General features: G+C 38.5%; 1 pseudogene; it reads left to right on the top strand.

Moving 5' to 3' along the window:
* The first annotated feature begins 5,307 nt into the window (after nt 1–5,307).
* On the top strand, nt 5,308–8,286 carry LOC127448024 (dnaJ homolog subfamily C member 28-like; annotated as a pseudogene).
* Nucleotides 8,287–10,565: the final 2,279 nt, after the last annotated feature.

Genomic DNA, 10,565 nt, shown 5'->3' with positions numbered 1-10,565 from the left:
AGCAACACAAAATGTATTATGTGGCAATAATTACCTAGGTAGCTAGCTCACTCTCTGGGTGGTAGATTTGCGTTGTACCGTTTAGGTAAGCTGGGTAACATTACTTCTATACTGACGTCAGTTTGAACTTTCCTAGCAATCTCTAACTTTTTTGGGTTACTTTTTGAGTCGGCTCTGCCTAACTTTATATCACTAACTTCTTTACTATGAAAACCTATCCGTAGCTAGATAGCTGGCACTGTCTGAGGTAACACTGGATAAGGTAGACGGCCAGGACTAGTCTACTTCAGACAGTTAAAAGAGTGGACTCAGAATTAAATAATGGCCTCGAGATAACAACAAAGGAAAAAGTTAATGACTGACATTATCTGACTGAAAGAGTTGGGGGTTTGTCCATAGCTAATGTCCGCTGCAGAACACAATTTTCTACCGTTATTTTCAGTTGTCAATCTGTTGCGCATATACTAAGCTCCGCCCCCTTATTTTTTGACAGACGAGCTCTGTCAAGCTAGCTTGTGCAGTGGTTATGAATAGATGAATTGTTTAAAGGCCATTGCACTTGGACTCCTCCAAAATGCCTAGAAATATTAAAATATTAAAAACAACAACAACTGTGATTACAATGTACAAATTCGAGTAAATACGGCGGAGGTGAGGCAGTCCAGACCGTGACTCCATGCAACAAAAACAGCAAAATCACCTGCTGTGTGGGAGCACTTCATTTTAGATTTAAAGAAAAAGCCTGTCATCTCCTTTGGGTGTCTGAATGCACTCACTAAATTCAGAGCAGTTACTAAATTAACATCTGATATTACCTATTTAATGAGGAATGACCTTTGACTTTTAAAAGGCAAATAAATAAATTTTCCCTCAGAGAAGGGGAGAAGAGCGACTACTCTCTTCAGATATCAAAATAAAAGTCTTCACAATATATATAGTAAAATAAAACGGTGAAAAAGGTGAAAAAAATTAATAATAAAAACAAAAATTAAACTGTCTCATATTATTTTTTTCAGTCATGTTACTTTTCTATGGATTCTTTTAAGGCGTAAAATTGTATAAGTTTAAAAGAAAAATGAAGAAAGCGTTTTGAGTAGTTTGCTTAACAGTAGCCTATTGTTCAAAGAAGCCTTTATAAATATATTAAAATACCTCATTTGTGATTCCCCAGTTGTTTGAAGCAATATACAGAACTTTGTAATATGTTAAAAACATGCATTGTTTTATGCATTATTGCCAAACAGATTTAAGGATATTTATTTCTCAATAAAGTCAATGAATTCATTGAAATGCTAAAAAAAATTACAAATAGACCTATATGAAAAACAACATCACATGTTGTTTTTCATGTAGGTCTATTTGTATTTTATTTTTATTTTTTTATTCTGATTTATTGTCAAAATAATTATCTGATTACTCGATTACTCTATAATTGATAGTGACAACCCTAGTTGAAAGATACATATGAGAAGAGTTTTTCATTTTAGTTTTAGCTAATGTTTCTTGTGGCTTATGGTGGTTTAATGCCATCACATTATAAAACATTACATAAAAACTGAAGAATTAGCAAAGAGTTAGTTTACTTATGTCATTTTTGAATCTAAACTCAGCAAAAAAAAGAAACGTCCTCTCACCTTCAACTGCTTTTATTTTCAGAAAACTTAACGTGTAAATATTTGTATGAACATAAAAAGGTTCAACAACTAAGACATAAACTGAACAAGTTTCACAGACATGTGACAAACAGAAATGGAATAATGTGTCCCTAAACAAAGGGAGGGTCAAAAGTAACAGTCAGTATCTGGTGTGGCCACCAGCTGCATTAAGTACTGCAGTGCATCTCCTCGTCATGGACTGCACCAGATTTGCCAGTTCTTGCTGTGAGATGTTACCCCACTCTTCCACCAAGGCACTTGCAAGTTCCCAGACATTTCTGTTGGGAATGGCCCTAGCCCTATCCAACAGGTCCCAGACGTGCTCAATGGGATTGAGATCCGGGCTCTTTGCTGGCCATGGCAGAACACTGACATTCCTGTCTTGCAGGAAATCACGCACAGAATGAGCAGTATGGCTGGTGGCATCGTCATGCTGGAGACTCATGTCAGGATGAGCCTGCAGGAAGGGTACCACATGAGGGAGGAGGATGTCTTCCCTGTAACGCACAGCATTGATATTGCCTGCAATGACAACAAGCTCAGTCCGATGTGCTGTGACACACCACCCCAGACCATGACGGACCCTCCACCTCCAAATCGACCCCGCTCCAGAGTACAGGCCTTGGTGTAACGCTCATTCCTTCTACGATAAACACGAGTCCGACCATCACCCCTGGTGAGACAAAACCGTGACTTGTCAGTGAAGAGCACTTTTGCCAGTCTTGTCTGGTCCAGCGAAGGTGGGTTTGTGCCCATAGGCGACATTGTTGCCGGTGATGTCTGGTAAGGACCTGCCTTATAACAGGCCTACAAGCCCTCAGTCCAGCCTCTCTCAGCCTATTGCGGACAGTCTGAGCACTGATGGAGGGATTGTGCGTTCCTGGTGTAACTCGGGCAGTTTTTGTTGCCATCCTGTACCTGTCCCGCAGATGTGATATTCGGATGTACCGATCTTGTGCAGGTATTGTTACACGTGGTCTGCCACTGCGAGGACGATCAGCTGTCCTTCCTTTCTCCCTGTAGCACTGTCTTAGGCATCTCACAGTAACGACATTGCAATTTATTGCCCTGGCCACATCTGCAGTCCTCATGCCTCCATGCAGCATGCATAAGGCACGTTCACGCAGATGAGCAGGGACCCTGGGCATCTTTCTTTTGGTGTTTTTCAGAGTCAGTAGAAAGGTCTCTTTAGTGTCCTAAGTTATTATAACTGTGACCTTAATTGCCTATTCTCTGTAAGCTTTTAGTGTCTTAACGACCGTTCCACAGGTGCTGTTCATTAATTGTTTATGGTTCATTGAACAAGCATGGAAAACATTGTTTAAACCCTTTACAATAAAGATCTGTAAAATTATTTGGATTTTTAAGAATTATTTAAAATATAGTGTCCTGAAAAATGGGACATTTCTTTTTTTGCTGAGTTTATTTTGCTGTGTTGTGATAATCGTAAACAAATTGTAAAAAAAAATCTACATCTAAAATTGGATATACTATGTTTGTGTTCATCAGTAAATCATTATCATCAAACCAAACAAACCATTGGGTAACCATTAGAAACTTATTGGAATCTGGATGCTTAATGATGTCCTAAGGTTCCCTATTGGTGGCAAATAGTTACCAACATGTGATTTACAAGTTGCCTAAAGGTGTTCTATTGGTTCTTAATGGTATCCACTAGACATAACATGCCACCAGTAGAAGGCAACTAATTACCAGTAGATATCCACAGGGACTATTACATTTCCATTTAAAACCAATACAATTCCCATTATAACCATTAAAACCATTCGAAATTCTGTGATGGTTGTTATTGTTGTTGTTTTTTTTTTTTCAGCAGGGTGGTTCATTGTCATGTCATAACTCTATATTAGGGGCTTTCACTTTTTTTTAACAGTTATGCTTTCGACCTGATGATAGATAGATAAATACAGTGCATCTGGAAAGTATTCACAGCGCTTCAGTGCTTTTCCACATTTTGTTTTGTAACAGCCTTATTCCAAAATGGATTAAATTCATTATTTTCCTCAAAATTCTACAAACAATACCCCACAATGACAACATGAAAGAAGTTTGTTTGAAATCTTTGCAAATTTATTAAAAATAAATAATGAAAAAAATCACATGTACATAAGTTTTCACAGCCTTTGCCATGACACTCAAAATTGAGCTCAGGTGCATCCTGTTTCCACTGATCATCCTTAAGATGTTTCTACAACTTGATTGGAGTCCACCTGTGGTTAATTCAGTTGATTGGACATGATTTAGAAAGGCACACATCTGTCTATATAAGGTCCCACAGAGCACAAACCAAGCCATGAAGTCCAAGGAATTGTCTGTAGTCCTCCGAGACAGGATTGTATCGAGGCACAGATCTGGGGAAGGATACAGAAAAAAGTCTGCAGCATTGAGGGTCCCAATGAGCACAGTGGCCTCCATCATCCGTAAATGGAAGAAGTTTGGAACCACCAGGACTCTTCCTAGTGCTGGCCGCCCGGCCAAACTGAGCGATCAGGGGATAAGGGCCTTAGTCAGGGAGGGGACCAAGAACCTGATGGTCACTCTGACAGAGCTCCAGCGTTTCTCTGTGGAGAGAGGAGAACCTTCCAGAAGAACAACCATCTCTGCAGCACTCCACCAATCAGGACTGTATGGTAGCGTGGCCAGACGGAAGCCACTCCTCAGTAAAAGGCACATGACAGCCCACCTGGAGTTTGCCAAAAGGCACCTGAAGGACTCCCAGACCATGAGAAACAAAGATTGAACTCTTTGGCCTGAATGGCAAGTGTCATGTCTGGAGGAAACCAGGCAGCAATGTACAGAGACATCCTTGATGAAAACCTGCTCCAGAGCGCTCTGGACCTCAGACTGGGGCGAAGGTTCATCTTCCAACAGGACAATAACCCTAAGCACACAGCCAAGATAACAAAGGAGTGGCTCCAGGACAACTCTGTGAATGTCCTTGAGTGGCCCAGCCAGAGCCCAGACTTTAACCCAATTGAACATCTCTGGAGAGATCTGAAAATGGCTGTGCACCGACGCTCCCCATCCAACCAGATGGAGCTTGAGAGGTCCTGGAAAGAAGAATGGGAGAAACTGCCCAAAAATAGGTGTGCCAAGCTTGTAGCATCATACTCAAAAAGACTTGAGGCTGTAATTGGTGCCAAAGGTGCTTCAAAAAAGTACTGAGCAAAGGCTGTGAATATTTATGTACATGTGATTTTTTTTTTTTCTTTTTTTTTTTTTTTTTAATAAATTTGCAAAGATTTCAAACAAACTTCTTTCACATTGTCATTATGAGGTATTGTTTGTAGAATTTTGAGGAAAAAAATTAATTTAATCAATTTTGGAATAAAGCTGTAACATAACAAAATGTGGAAAAAGTGAAGCGCTGTGAATACTTTCCGGATGCACTGTAGATAGATAGATAGATAGATACCATGTGGAGTATGCACTGGGTAGTCTGTGTATTCATCACATCCTATAATATATGCACTAAGATATGTATTCCACAAAGATTTATTTCACACCAAAATGAGCATAATTAATTGCGCACAATATGCAGTTAGAGAAGTTGTTAAAGACCAGAAGAAAAGTTGCTAAGGGTTGCATTTGGAATTCCACTGTGTTCAGGTCCTGTTTGTGTGGAAGCACAATGAGCCGTTCACGGTTGTTTTGGTTACACCACAGGGACCTCCGCAGAGCTCTCCTACCTCTGTTCTGTTTCCCCACCCTGCGAGCTCTCAGCTCTGTTTCAGTCAGCTGCAGCTTGAGGGAGAGCTACCATACCCTGCAGCTGCCTGGCGGTGGAGCCAGCAGCCTGGCAGGAGGCTTACCTGCGCATGGCCAAGCTCTATCATCCATGTTATGGAGCTCCCACCGTAGACGCAGCTTTATTTTATCGAAAAGAGGAGGCCTATAGGGCCGTGCTAGCCCATCTTGCTCGGCAAAGATCAGCCTCACAGTACACTCAAACCCAGGAGGAAGATGAGGATGGTAAGGTTGAAGGTCATGCCTCAACACAGACACTACCTCAGTTTTGAAGGCGTGGGATCAGGCACTCCCAGCCAGCAGGAACGGCAATACTGGCAGTTCCACGTAGACATCACCACTGACCAGGTCCTGGATAAGGAGATGGAGCAGGCGGCAGCGGAAGAGGGAGCCATGGTGATCCGGGATGCACGATTGCTCAGTAACTGGTGACTTTTGGAGAGGCTGGTGGAGGACCTCATCCAGGAGTCGATAGCCCATGGAGATTTCCAGAATCTCAGTGGCACTGGCAAACCACTTAACAAGTTTGACCATAACTCATACATGGATCCCATGATGCACAACCTCAACAGTATCCTCATTAGCCTATTTTCCATCCACTTTTCGTGCTATTTTGTTACAAAATTTTTTGTTTCGAATGACCTTTTATCTATAAAAATGGTGTGTGTGATTTCGTCATGCCTAAAAAAACACTTTGTCGCATAAGTTTTGGTTTATTGAAAAAGAAATCTGCCCTTGAGCCGTTTCCATACAGAAATGTGTTTATATCGCTAATTGTGTACCTTTCGCCTCCCAGATGTCCCTAATTTGTTTTCCTCAGAAATTTTGGTAAAATGGGGAGAGTACTGAGACAATTCATTGAAATTAGACAGCTTACTGTCATTTTAATTTTACAAATAAATGCAAACAGAAGACAGAATTGCAATCAAAAGGGAGCTGTTGCCCTTCTGATAGGACTGTAATATTGGTCCTGATGTTGTGCCTATTGCAGGTTGCCACCGGTTCCGACCCAAAAGTGAATCGTCATGGCCCTGTTCAAGCTGGCAACCTGCACCATGTAGTGGGGGAAACTTTTGGTCTTAGTATAAGGACTATCCATCAATGTGTATATGCTGTGTGCACAGCTATTAAAGAAAAACTGATGCAGTGTAATATCAGTGTTTACATATGATACATTCCTGATATTCAGTAGGCTATTTTCAACAATAATCTAATCAAAAGCATTGCCATCACAACTGCATTATGTCCCACATATTTGTCCAGCAACTTTTAACATCCAACTGAACTTGATTGTCATCTAAAATTAATTTTAGCGTCACAATGCAATTTACATTTTCTGAAGAAGCTCAGCATATGCGATCTGAGGTAGCCTAAAGAGGGTTAGATTTAAAATATTTAAAATTTTTAAAATGTTCAAAAGCTAGTTTTCTGAAAGTGAACTCAGCATTGGACAAATAGTTCTGATAGTTTATAGTCTTGAAAAAAAGTGTAGAACATTCTGAGAATGTCATTCAGCCGACTTGATTCGTCTAAAGAACAGGGTAATGCTAATTTAAGTTTGTGTAAAGAAAAGGCAAGTACAGTATATAGGCCTAACAATATTATAATTTTTTTTTCGTTTGGTAATTAATTATTCTATTTAATGCTTTATTCATTTGATAGGCTAATTTATTTAATTTATTACAGGGAATTTTGCCGGTATTTTTTCAAAAGTAAGCTAAACAATAATTTTATAGAATTGGACTATATGTTAGTGTTCCAAAAAAGCAGACTGAAGCTTTTCTCCCAGTATTGTGTATTTATTTTTAATTTAAAACATCTTTTTGCATAGAAATGACTTTTTTTTTTTTTTTTTTTTTTACATTTATTTTTTTTATTTTTTATTATGGGCTAATTCCATGACTGCTATCTATTATTTTGAATGGTGTGGAAAAGTAACTTTAATTTAATCCATCCGTTTATTTATTAATCACAAACAGTGGCCATTAATTTGTTCTCCGTGCACTTGTCGATGTGTATGATATGAGATATTTGTGTTGGCACTCCTGGAAGTGTCATGTTTGCAGCATCAGATCTATATGCCGTTAAGATCAATCCATAATCACGTACAATAAATTGGCTTTCAAGGATGTATACCGTTGTCATGATTAACACAGGCTAATGATTGTGGTAAATTCTGTCATGTGACAATATATTTTTGCGTTAATGACAATTTTCTCGACAAAAAAGTGTTAACAAACCAGTTTTTCACGACATTTGAAGTATTGAAATAGAGTTCATACACTAGAGTTAAATGGAAAAATATTGTGTTGACATTTGTGAAATTTTAGCAATAGTTTCCAACAGTCTTATTTTGATGCGCTAAAATTTTTTCCGCAAAAAATCCTTGGATGGAAACGTAGTTAATGACAAAGGTTTCCAGCCTGAGTGGATTGTGGTACAGAAGGAGATCAGGGAAATTATCGGAAAAATGAAGGAAAGATCAGGGCCAAGTTGGGGGAACCCATGAGGAACTCAGAAGCCGTCCAATAGAGGGTGCATTGCACTGTGTTTGCAGATGAACTGGGAAAACTCAAAAAGAAAGTGGACAATTTAAACCTGATTGTGCCTCTGATGAGCAGGCAGATGGAGCATTGTAGCCTGAAAAGTGAAGTGGAGAAAATACTAAAAACTGATAAGCTCATCAGGCAGGAGAAAGAAAGAGAGAAACAAAGAAAGCAAAAGGAGGAGATGGAGACATCAAGAACATCTCAGCACACCAGACACGGTTTTATCACATGGATGCAGAATCTTCTCAAATGAGATGGTATTGATCTAAAAAAATGTGTTAGTAGTTGAATCTTATGAAAAATGCACAAGTCATATGCACATCAAAATCAAAAGAAAACAATACATTAAATTAGATATAACTTAAACCCTGTTCTTTTTTCTTTAGGTATTGTGACATTCTTTTCATGACAATTAAGCACATACAGTTAATTTTTGTTATACTTTTTTTTTTAATCAGCCTAAATTAAATGCACTACCATGATGTACTTTACAGTTAAAATCTATCTATCTATCTATCTATCTATCTATCTATCTATCTATCTGTCTGTCTGTCTGTCTGTCTGTGTGTGTGTGTGTGTATATATATATATATATATATATATATATATATATATATATATATATATATATATATATATATATATATATATAGCATACATACAGTTGAAGTAAGAAGTTTACATCCACTTAGATTGAAGTCATTAAAACTAATTTTTTAACCACTCCACAGATTTAATATTAGCAAACTATAGTTTTGGCAAGTCGTTTAGGACATCTACTTTGTGCATGTCACAAGTAATTTTTTCAACATTTGTTTACAGACAGATTGTTTCACTTTTAAGTGACTACATCACAATTCCAGTGGGTCAGAAGTTTACATACACTAAGATAACTGTGCCTTTAAGCAGCTTGGAAAATTCCAGAAAATATGTCAAGCCTGCAGTTAGCCAATAAGCTTCTGATAGGAGATGTACTGAATTGGAGGTGTACCTGTGGATTTATTTTAAGGCCTACCTTCAAATTCATTGCCACTTTGCTTGACATTATGGGAAAATCAAAAGAAATCAGTAAACAATTGTGGACCTCCACAAGTCTAGTTCATCCTTGGGAGCAATTTCCAAACACCTGAAGGTACTACGTTCATCTGTACAAATAATAGTACGCAAGTATAAACACCATGTGACCACCATCATACCACTCATGAAGGAGATGCATTCTGTCTCCTAGAGATGGACGTAGTTTGGTTGAAAAGTGCAAAGCAATCCCAGAACAACAGCAAAGGACCTTGTGAAGATGCTGGAGGAAACTGGTTGACAAGTATCTATATCCACAGTAAAATGAGTCCTATATCGACATAAACTGAAAGGCTGCTCAGCAAGGAAGAAGCCACTGCTCCAAAACCGTCATAAAAAAAGCCAGACTACAGTTTGCAAGTGCAGATGGGGACAAAGATCTTACTTTTTGGAGAAATATCCTGTAGTCTAATGAAACAAAAATTTAACTGTTTGGCCATAATGACCATCATTATGTTTGGAGGAAAAAGGGTGAGCCTTGCAAGCCGAAGAACTCCATCTCAACTGTGAACCATGGGGTTGGCATCATCATGTCGTGGGGGTGCTTAGCTGCAGGAGGGACTGGTGCATTTCACAAAATAGATGGCATCATGAGGAAGGAAAATTATATGGATATATTAAAGCAACATCTCAAGACATCAGCCAAGAAGTTAAAGCTTGGTCACAAATGGGTCTTCCAAATGGACTAATGACCCCAAGCATATCTCCAAAGTGGCTTAAGGACAACAAAGTCAAGGTATTGGAGTGGCCATCACAAAGACCTAACCTCAATCCGATAGAAAATTTGTGGGCAGAACTGCAAAAGCATGTGTGAGCAAGGAGGTCTACAAGTCTAACTCAGTTACACCAGTTCTGTCTAGAGGAATGGGCCAAAATTCCAGCAACTTATTAATAATAATAATACGTTTTATTTATATAGCACCTTTCCACAAGCTCAAGGACACTTTACACTCCATATACATTTAACAGGACAAAGTACATTAACATACATTTCAACAGAAGTTACAATCTCAATTACAAAGGGGGAAATAAAACATCAATCAGTAATAGACAAATAATGCGCTGAGAAAAGATGTGTTTTAAGCTGAGATTTAAAGATAGAAACAGAGCGGATGTCATGGAGGCTCTGAGGCCTTATTGTGAGAAGCTTGTGGAAGGCTACCCAAAAAGTTTGACCCAAGTTGAATAATTTAAAGGCAATGCTACCAAATACCAACAAAGTGTATGTAAACTTCTGACCCACTGGGAATGTGATGAAAGAAATAAAAGCTGAAATATATTGTTCTCTCTACTATTATTCTGTCATTAAAGATACTTAAAATAAAGTAGTGATCCTGACTGACCTAAGGCAGGGAATGTTTTCTACGATTAAATGTCATGAATTGTGAAAAACTGAGTTTAATTGTATTTGGCTATGTATGTGTATGTAAACTGTGTGTATGCGGCCAAAAGTTTGGAATAATGTACAGATTTTGCTCTTATGGAAAGAAATTGGTACTTTTATTCACCAAAGTGGCAT

This window comes from Myxocyprinus asiaticus, chromosome 11 (genome assembly GCF_019703515.2).
Source record: "Myxocyprinus asiaticus isolate MX2 ecotype Aquarium Trade chromosome 11, UBuf_Myxa_2, whole genome shotgun sequence".
Taxonomy (NCBI): domain Eukaryota; kingdom Metazoa; phylum Chordata; class Actinopteri; order Cypriniformes; family Catostomidae; genus Myxocyprinus; species Myxocyprinus asiaticus.
This window is presented reverse-complemented; position numbering and strand designations above follow the sequence as displayed.